This window comes from Rhinoderma darwinii, chromosome 3, assembly GCF_050947455.1.
Source record: "Rhinoderma darwinii isolate aRhiDar2 chromosome 3, aRhiDar2.hap1, whole genome shotgun sequence".
NCBI lineage: Eukaryota > Metazoa > Chordata > Amphibia > Anura > Rhinodermatidae > Rhinoderma > Rhinoderma darwinii.
In genome coordinates this window covers 18,940,938-18,950,699 of record NC_134689.1, presented here as the reverse complement: position 1 = coordinate 18,950,699, position 9,762 = coordinate 18,940,938, and positions in this window count along the sequence as shown.

The following is a 9,762-nucleotide window of genomic DNA, read 5'->3' as shown; positions in this document are numbered from 1 at the left end:
TAGTGCCATTTTGGGGTACATTCGACTTTTTGATTGATTTTTATCGCATTGTTTGTAAGCAGGCTAAACAGAAAACTGCAAATCTGGCATTGTTTTTATTTATTTTTTACGCGTACGTGATAAATAATGTAATAGTTATAGTTCGTGTCGTTACAGATGCGGAAATACCAATTATGTGTAGCATTTTAATTTATTTTAGTTTTTTCAAAATAAAGCATTAAATAAGTATAAAACTGACAGTCATTCTATTTCTGCCAAAAAAATCATCGGCACGACCCGATCGTGTTGCAGAGGTGCCGAGGGGGTGAGGGAGGGAGCCCCCTCCTCTGAAACCACTTAGATGCTGCGGTCGCCTTTGACCACGGCATCTAAGGAGTTAAACAGGTGGGATTGTAGCCAATCCCACCCATTAGAGCAGGAGCCCGGTTATCTATAGACAGCTTTATTATGAGCTATTGGAGAGCATAACGACCATATACTGTTCTTGCACAGGGGCCCTATGCACTCTGCGTCCCCAATGTTTTGTCTAATATATGAAAATTTCTTTGATGCAGCGTTCATGGGACCAAGAAGCTGCCGGGTTGTCAAATATTCCAAGCGATCAGATGAATATCGAAAAATAAATAAAAATGAGTAACAAGCGTGGTACTATCACTTTAAATCATAATCAAAGGTGTTTTCGAAGTGGCCTCCTACTCCTATGGGTACGTTCACACACGGCAGATCTGTTTTAATGTCTGCATCTGAAAATCAGTACCATGCATTTGAATGGGTTTGCTTCTGCAGCAGGTGCATGGATTTCATCAAGCCCAAGATGAATGGGACAGTCAAAGAAATTTCTGCAACAAATCTGCGACATGTGAATAAACCTTAATGGCATGGCCAGACGTAGCTGAATTGCTCTGGAATTCCGCTGCGGACACTCCGCAGCGGAAATCCGCAGCGGACCCGTTTCTCCATTGCCTTCCACAGCTTTGTGGTTGGGTTCGTTTGCACGTTGCGGACAATTCCGCTGCGGAGCATAGGCTGCGGTGCGGAATTTGGTGCCGCAGCATACAATGGTTGTTGCGGACGTGTGGCGGACTGTTTGCGGACTCATTGCGGAATTTCTCCATTGACTTCAATGGAGATTCTAAGTTCCGCAATGAAGTCTGCAGATGTAATGTAGATGTTATGTGCGCTGCGGAGCGTATTGGTTTTTTTAACATGACATTTCTTCATTCTGGCTGGACCTATGTGTATTTCTAGTTCCACAGCCAGACTGAGGAAGTCAATGGGGCTCCCGTAATTACGGGTGACTACGTGTGTGCACCCGTAATTACGGGAGCGTTGCTAGGCGACGTCAGTAAATAGTCACTGTCCAGGGTGCTGAAAGAGTTAAGCGATCGGCAGTAACTGTTTCTGCACCCTGGACAGTGACTACCGATCACAATATACAGCAACCTGTAAAAAAAAAAGAAGTTCATACTTACCGAGAACTCCCTGCTTCTTTCTCCAGTCCGGCTTCCCAGGATGACGTTTCAGTCTAAGTGACGGCTGCAGCCAATCACAGGCTGCAGCGGTCACATGGACTGCCGCGTCATCCAGGGAGGTCGGGCTGGATGCCGAAAGAGGGACGCGTCACCAAGACAACGTCGTTTACTTTCACTAGGGAAAGTGCTGTCCCTTCTCTCTATCCTGCACTGATAGAGAGAAGGGAAGTACTTTCACCTCAATACACAGCGGCTAGTCCGCATCAATTTATTGCCCATTTTGGGCAGATCCGCAACGCAGATTCTGTGCGGCATTGATGCGGACAGTTGCGGAAGAATTCCGCCACGTCTGGGCATGCCCTAAAAGGATCTATCACTAGTTTATCAATTCCCTATCTCCTAACTAATCTAATGGGTGCTATGATGCATATAACTACAGTGTATTTCTTTTAAAAAACGTTTATTATTTGCAAAGTTATGAGTTATGTTTTTCTAAATATGCTAATGTGGCTATACTGGCCAAATGGGAGGATACACTTTTTTTTTTTTCACTCTGGGCGATGCAATGTTTTCTGTATGGCGCTGTCCAATCAGTGTCATACAGTTCTTCTCCTTCCAGCCCAGCAACACAGCCTGATCATATAATATACAGCTTCCATTCCCGACGGTGTTTTCAACTGGTGATACCTCCGGTTGTTTTACAGCTAGAACTGCAATCCTAATGTCAAATGAAAGATTATCTTTAATATGCCACCAGATCCGCTGTTCTAGGTGGTCCACAGCCTGAGATATGGCTATTTTAATTGACCCCCCTTCACTCCAGCCTCAGTCTCTCACACTGTGTGAAGCAGCTTCATGCTGATAGGACAGCGTCAGAGGCTGTGAGAAGGCTCCACCTCAGGAGAATTGCTGCTGTTACCTCCCACTTGTCTAGTATTGGCTCATTTGAATATTTAGAAAAAAGCTCATAACTTTGTAAATAATAAACGTTTTGGCACACAATTTTCACTAGTATTATCAGTGTGACAGCGCCTATTATATTAGCTAGGAGATGGGACATTACTAAACTAGTGACAAATCCTCTTTAAAGGGAACCTGTCACCAGCATTTCACCTATTAAACCAGCAATACCTGGTGGTAGTGGGTGAAAAATCATTTCTATATAGCCTATAATTGTCTTCATAGTCGGCTCTGTAGCTTTAGTATTCAGCTTTTTAGTGTTCCCACACCATATGCTAATGAGCATAAAAGAGTCAAATCTTCGTTTGAAAAGAGTCAGATCTTCCTTTGAAAAGAGTCATATGTTCATTCCTCAAGTCTTTCAGAGTTTACTCCACCTCCTTACTTTTGATTGACAGCTCCTCGCCTTCCCTCAGCACACACAATCCTGCGCTTGTGCATTGACATCCTCTTCTGGTGCGTGCGCACAAAGGGACACCGGATTATTACGATAAAAGGCGCAAAATGTTTGCAGACCGTTATTTACAGTCGGAGGAGGAGTTTAGGAGAGGGGATAACGGCCAGTGAGGGACAAGTAAAGTTCAATAGGTGAAATGCTGGTGACAGGTTCCCTTTAAGCTCTCATGTTTACAACTTTATTACGGCTCTGTACAGCCTTTGAGTATGGAGCTGTGTTAGGGAACCAAATAAAAGTATGTGGGACTCATAGAGACTTACAGGGGGTCCAACAGAAAAACTAATCATGGCATGCTCTATTGCTTCTAGTTGTGAACAGCAGCAGCACAATACTGTGTCATTTGGAGCCGCCATTTGGTGACACATGGAGTTTTTACAGTTCCGTAGCCATAGGGACTCCATGTGCTCCTGTACAGCGTCTGTGTTCATGGCGGAGCAGCATCTACCTGCACAGACCAACCCTGAACAACAAGTCGTTCACAAAACGGCCATTAAAATCTCCAGTATAAAGGCAGAGTTTCCACCTATTTGCTCTTAGTCCGTTGACTGAGGCCACGTGGAAAGTCTGTCTTTCTAGTGCCACCTATAGGTGACTACCCGTAAGTCAATGTCTGACTCTTTTAGGCCAGGGCTACACCTAGTCTTTTTTTGTAGTGCTACTGATTTTAATTCTTCAGTGACAGCTGCAGTCCACAAGATTGCATGCAATTCAATGTGATAATGTGGACTGCAACTGTAGCTCAATAGTTAAAATCATTCAGTAGCACTACAAAAAGTAGTCCTAAAGCACCTTGAAACTGGACTCGGATTATCAGCCAGATGGATGTCTGGTTTGGCTCCTAGCCCGAGTCATGTTTAAAAGCTTTTTTAACCGGTTAAGGACTAGGCTGTTTTACAGCTAAATGACCAGAGCAAATTTCACAATTTTGCTATGCGCTTCTTTAGATGACTATAACTCAGCAGGTGAATAAAGTTCATCTTTGAATTTTACACTCTTTTTAAAGGACAGATAGGGCTTTGTTTTAGTGGCATTTGTCAGTATATATCATTTTTTTTTTTTTCTCTAAAGTGGGCAAAATTGGAAAAAAATGCAAGAATTTAACAATTGCGTCGGTTTATGCTAGCATTTTTCACACACGGTATGAACCACGGCCAAAATTAATCTCCTTTCACATTCTTCCACTTCTCCCGTGCATGGGGATACCAAATATGTGAGCCTTATTCACTGTGCGGGCATGTGCCAGGGCTTGGCATAAAAGGAGGCTTTTTGGCCTTTTCGGTCCAGGAATTTTGCATTTGATTTTTAGCCGTATACTGTTTTCTGGGGGGCCTAATGCTGCTGAAACATTAGAAACACCCCATAAATGACTTCATTCACACAAGTAGACCCCACAAGGTTTCCTTCAAGGGGTTTATCATATTTTTAGCAAGTCCAGTTTTCTTCTGAAAGTTTCTTGAATAAGATGGAGCAAAATAAAATCAGCACTTGTTTAGCAAATGCGTCAGTTTAGGCTAGTATTTTTCACACACGGTATAGACCACGGACAAAATTCATCTCCTTTCACATTCTTCCACTTCTCCCGTGCATGGCGATACCAAATATGTGTGCCTTATTCGCTGTGCGGGCATGTGCCAGGGCTTGGCATAAAAGGAGGCTTTTTGGCCTTTTCGGTCCAGGAATTTTGCATTTGATTTTAGAGCCGCATACTTTTTTCTGGGGGGCCTAATGCTGCTGAAACATTAGAAACACCCCATAAATGACTTCATTCACACAAGTAGACCCCACAAGGTTTCCTTCAAGGGGTTTATCATATTTTTAGCAAGTCCAGTTTTCTTCTGAAAGTTTCTTGAATAAGATGGAACAAAATAAAATCAGCACTTTTTTAGCAAATGCGTCAGTTTAGGCTAGTATTTTTCACACACGGTATAGACCACGGCCAAAATTCATCTCCTTTCACGTTCTTCCACTTCTCCCGTGCATGGGGATACCAAATATGTGTGCCTTATTCACTGTGCGGGCATGTGCCAGGGCTTGGCATAAAAGGAGGCTTTTTGGCCTTTTCGGCCCAGGAATTTTGCATTTGATTTTAGAGCCGCATACTGTTTTCTGGGGGGCCTAATGCTGCTGAAAGATTAGAATCACCCCATAAATGACTTCATTCACACAAGTAGACCCCACAAGGTTTCCTTCAAGGGGTTTATCATATTTTTAGCAAGTCCAGTTTTCTTCTGAAAGTTTCTTGAATAAGATGGAACAAAATAAAATCAGGACTTTTTTAGCAAATGCGTCAGTTTAGGCTAGTATTTTTCACACACGGTATAGTCCACGGACAAAATTAATCTCCTTTCACATTCTTCCACTTCTCCCGTGCATGGGGATACCAAATATGTGTGCCTTATTCGCTGTGCGGGCATGTGCCAGGGCTTGGCATAAAAGGAGGCTTTTTGGTCCAGGAATTCTGCATTTGATTTTATAGCAGTGTACTGTTTTCTGGGGGCGTAATGCTGCTGAAAGATTAGAAACACCCCATAAATGACTTCATTCACACAAGTAGACCCCACAAGGTTTCCTTCAAGGGGTTTATCATATTTTTAGACAGTCCAGTTTTCTTCTGAAAGTTTCTTGAATAAGATGGAACAAAATAAAATTAGCTTTTTTTTTTAACAAATGCGTCAGTTTATGCTAGCTTTTTCACACACAAAATGGACCACGGACAAAATTCATCGCATTTCACATTCTTCCTCTTCTCCCGTGCATGGGGATACCAAATATGTGTGCTTTATTCATGGGGATGTGCCAGGGCTTGGCATAAAAAGAGGCTTTTTGGCCTTTTCGGTCCAGGAATTCTGCACTTGATTTTATAGCCGCATACTGTTTTCTGGGGGGCCTAATGCTGCTGAAACATTGGAAACACCCCATAAATGACTTCGTTCACACAAGTAGACCCCACAAGGTTTCCTTCAAGGGGTTTATCATATTTTTAGCAAGTCCAGTTTTCTTCTGAAAGTTTCTTGAATAAGATGGAACAAAATAAAATCAGCACTTTTTTAGCAAATGCGTCAGTTTAGGCTAGTATTTTTCACACACGGTATGGACCACGGCCAAAATTCATCTCCTTTCACGTTCTTCCACTTCTCCCGTGCATGGGGATACCAAATATGTGTGCCTTATTCACTGTGCGGGCATGTGCCAGGGCTTGGCATAAAAGGAGGCTTTTTGGCCTTTTCGGTCCAGGAATTCTGCACTTGACTTTATAGCCGCATACTGTTTTCTGGGGGGTGTAATGCTGCTGAAACATTAGAAACACCCCATAAATGACTTCATTCACACAAGTAGACCCCACAAGGTTTTCTTCAAGGGGTTTATCATATTTTTAGACAGTCCAGTTTTCTTCTGAAAGTTTCTTGAATAAGATGGAACAAAATAAAATTAGCATTTTTTTAGCAAATGCGTCAGTTTATACCAGCATTTTTCACACACGGTATAGACCACGGTCAAAATTAATCTCCGTTCACATTCTGCCACTTCTCCCGTGCACGGGGATACCAAATATGTGGCCTTATTTATCACATAGAGATGTAGGAGGGCGGAGGATAGAAGAAGATTATTTCACATATCGCTTTTTTTCAAAGCTGGTTTTACAAAACTCAACAGAGTTTCTATAACACTTCCAAAATATCTGCTCGTCCACACTTACATTCTGCTCAGGGGTGTAGAGTTGCAGAAATAAATTATTCAGGGAATTTATTAGCGGTCTTATTTTGAACAACCGATCCCGGTTTGCATCGGTACTTGGGGGGGCCTGTGCGTTGTCATTGAAGTGGAGGAACCTCATTATTGTCTCATAACGAGACCTGGGCATTACTGCAGAATATACTGGGGTGGCTTGGGCGGGTCTTGTTGACCAGTAAGACCTAATGGAGGGCTTTTTGACAATACCCATATTTAGGGTGAGCCCCAAATTTTTTTTTAATTCCTGCAAATTGGTGGGCGTCCAATCTCTGGCATGGGTGGATGAAGGTTTCTGCCTTATATATTGCGTGGCATATAAATTTGTTTCGTGGACAATCTGATTTAGGATGTCGTCCGTTATAAATAAATGGAAGTAATCCATTTGGACAAAATTTGTATTGTCCACGGTTATGCCAGGAGTGGTCGTAAATCCGTGGATTCTAGGCCCAAAAGATGGGGCAGGTGCCCATACAAGAGCCTGGACTGGAGGGACCAGGCTGTCCCGTGCTACAGCGCTACTTGGCCCTGCGCTTTCATGTTCTGCAGTTTCGACTGCATCAGGGACAACGTCCCCTGAAGATGAACCTGAAGTGACGCTGTCATCGTCACTACCTAAAACAGGTTCCATCTCGGACGCCATCTCTGATGCGGTCTCCGACTCAGACCACAGCATGGCGTATGCCTCCTCGGCGCTAAACAACTTCCTCGCCATAACGTAACTAACACTAACACTAACTAAACAAATTTTATTTTTTTATTTTTTTTATAAAACACACAAACTAAGGCCCCATGCACACGACCGTGCCCGCAATTGCTGTCCGCGATCGCGGGCACGGCCGGCCGCTGACTGACAGCCGCATTTTCGGGCCGTGCTCCCATACAAAGTATGGGAGCACGGCCCGCAAAATGCGAAAGAACGGACATGTTCCATAATTCCCGGAACATTTCCACGGCACTGACACCCTTCCGTAGTGCTACTGAAAGGTGTCAGCGTTCAATGAAAGTGAATGGCTCAGTTTTTGCGGACCGCAGTTGCGGTCCGCAAAAACGGAGGTTTTTTGCTGTCGTGTGCATGGGGCCTAACTGCTATATATATCTACACTACCGCTAACAAAAAAATAAACCGCTATTGCTATATATATTATATATATGTGGATATATATATAATTATATACTCCCTACCTGCCTATTCTAATAGAATAAAAGAAAGAAAGGTAGATAGATAGAAAAAAAGATAGATGGATAGATAGATTGTATAGATAGATAGAAATCTATCTATACAGAGAATGTTTTATAGTGTAACTGTTTGTTTTTTTTTCACTGTAATCTTCTGGCAGCAATTCTCCCGAGTCTCTTTTTCTCCTCAAACTGAAACAATATTTGAGGAGAAGAAAAGAGGCAGGAGATTTACTGCCAGAAAACTCAAAATAAAACAAATGTGGTCGCTGTGATTTTCACAGCGACCACATGTTCAGGGACCATCAGATTGGTCCCTGATACTCTGCCCAGTGCCCAGAGCTGTTGGTAACAGCGAGGGCACAGGGCTGTGCGCACGCGATCGCGTGCACACTGTTTTATAAGCAGGAATGCATGTGATCGCTGTGATAGGTTTTCACAGCGACCACATGATCAGGGACCATCAGATTGGTCCCTGATACTCTGCCCAGTGCCCAGAGCTGTTGGTAACAGCGAGGGCACAGGGCTGTGTGCACGCGATCGCGTGCACACTGTTTTCTATGCAGAAATGCATGTGATCGCTGTGATTGGTTGTCACAGCGATCACATGTTCAGGGGCCAAAAGATTGACCCCTGACATTCTGCCCAGTGCCCATGGCTGTTAGCAACAACCAGGGCATAGAGCTGTGTGCACGCGATCGCGCGTGCACAGTCTCTGAAGTGCGGCCGTATATATACTATATGCCGGACTTTAGAGACACTGACCGCTGGCCGTATATTTACGGCCAGCGGTCGGGAACCTGTTAAAGATTGGATATTGACTTGACGTAAGCATCTAATAAGAAATTATAATATTATTTGAAATGTATTGTATGTCTGTGATTGGCTCAATATGAAATATTCTCATAGTATTCTATTGGCTGAATCAGAGTTATTGTCATATTGTAAATGATCGGTTACCCTCAAGCCTACAACCTTTTTAAAATCATATTATTGTAATTGTTTTGGTCAATAAAGCTCAGAGGAGTATTTTGAGTATACAAGCAGCGTCTGTGTCTCTACTTCTCTCCGATATATATAAATATATCTATATATATATATATATATATATATATATATATATATATATACATGTGTATATATATATCTATATACATGTATATATATATATCTATCTCATATATATATATATATATATATATAACTACATATATGTGTGTGTGTGTGTGTATATATATATATTCGATTTAATCTATGATTTGGACTGGATAAATTCACTGGGGGTATCATTTGACATACACATTACAAATTTCAGCCTAATATATTTTTGGGCCATGATTGCGTCAACAGTTGTTTTTGGAAAATTAGCCTTTTTTATTTATTAATACAAATGCTAATAAGAATGATTGATTTGGATGAGGAACTATGTTAGCTATTTTATTGTAAGACTTTGTTCTCTTTTATCAACAATTTGCTACTCATTGAAGTAAAAAGAAAAGCAAAAAAAAAAACATCCTCCATCAAGATGAAAGTTTTTGCTGAACGATCTTGACTTTAATTATTTCTTTCACATTCTCTGTATTTCTGAGTAGCGTGAGTAGTTCTTTTTTGTAAAGTAACACTTATGACATATTTCTTAAAAGGTATGTCTTTTTCTTATGTAGTAAATCAATATCACAGTGTACACTGATTTATTTACTACTATAGTGTTAAAGTGGTCGCAGCTTTTTTCTTTGTAACAAATATCCTACTGCCCGGCTCCCTGTGTGTGCTGTGATCAGATCACTATATAGATTTCAGCCGCACGGCTGCCATAAACCCATATTATAATAACACAGTAATAAATCAGTATGCAATGTTCCATTTATTTATGCAATAAAAAATAAAGGATAGGTACTCTTTAAAGATTTTTTCATATTGGGACCAATCCTGTTTAAGGCCTTGATGACACAGTGCAGATTTGCT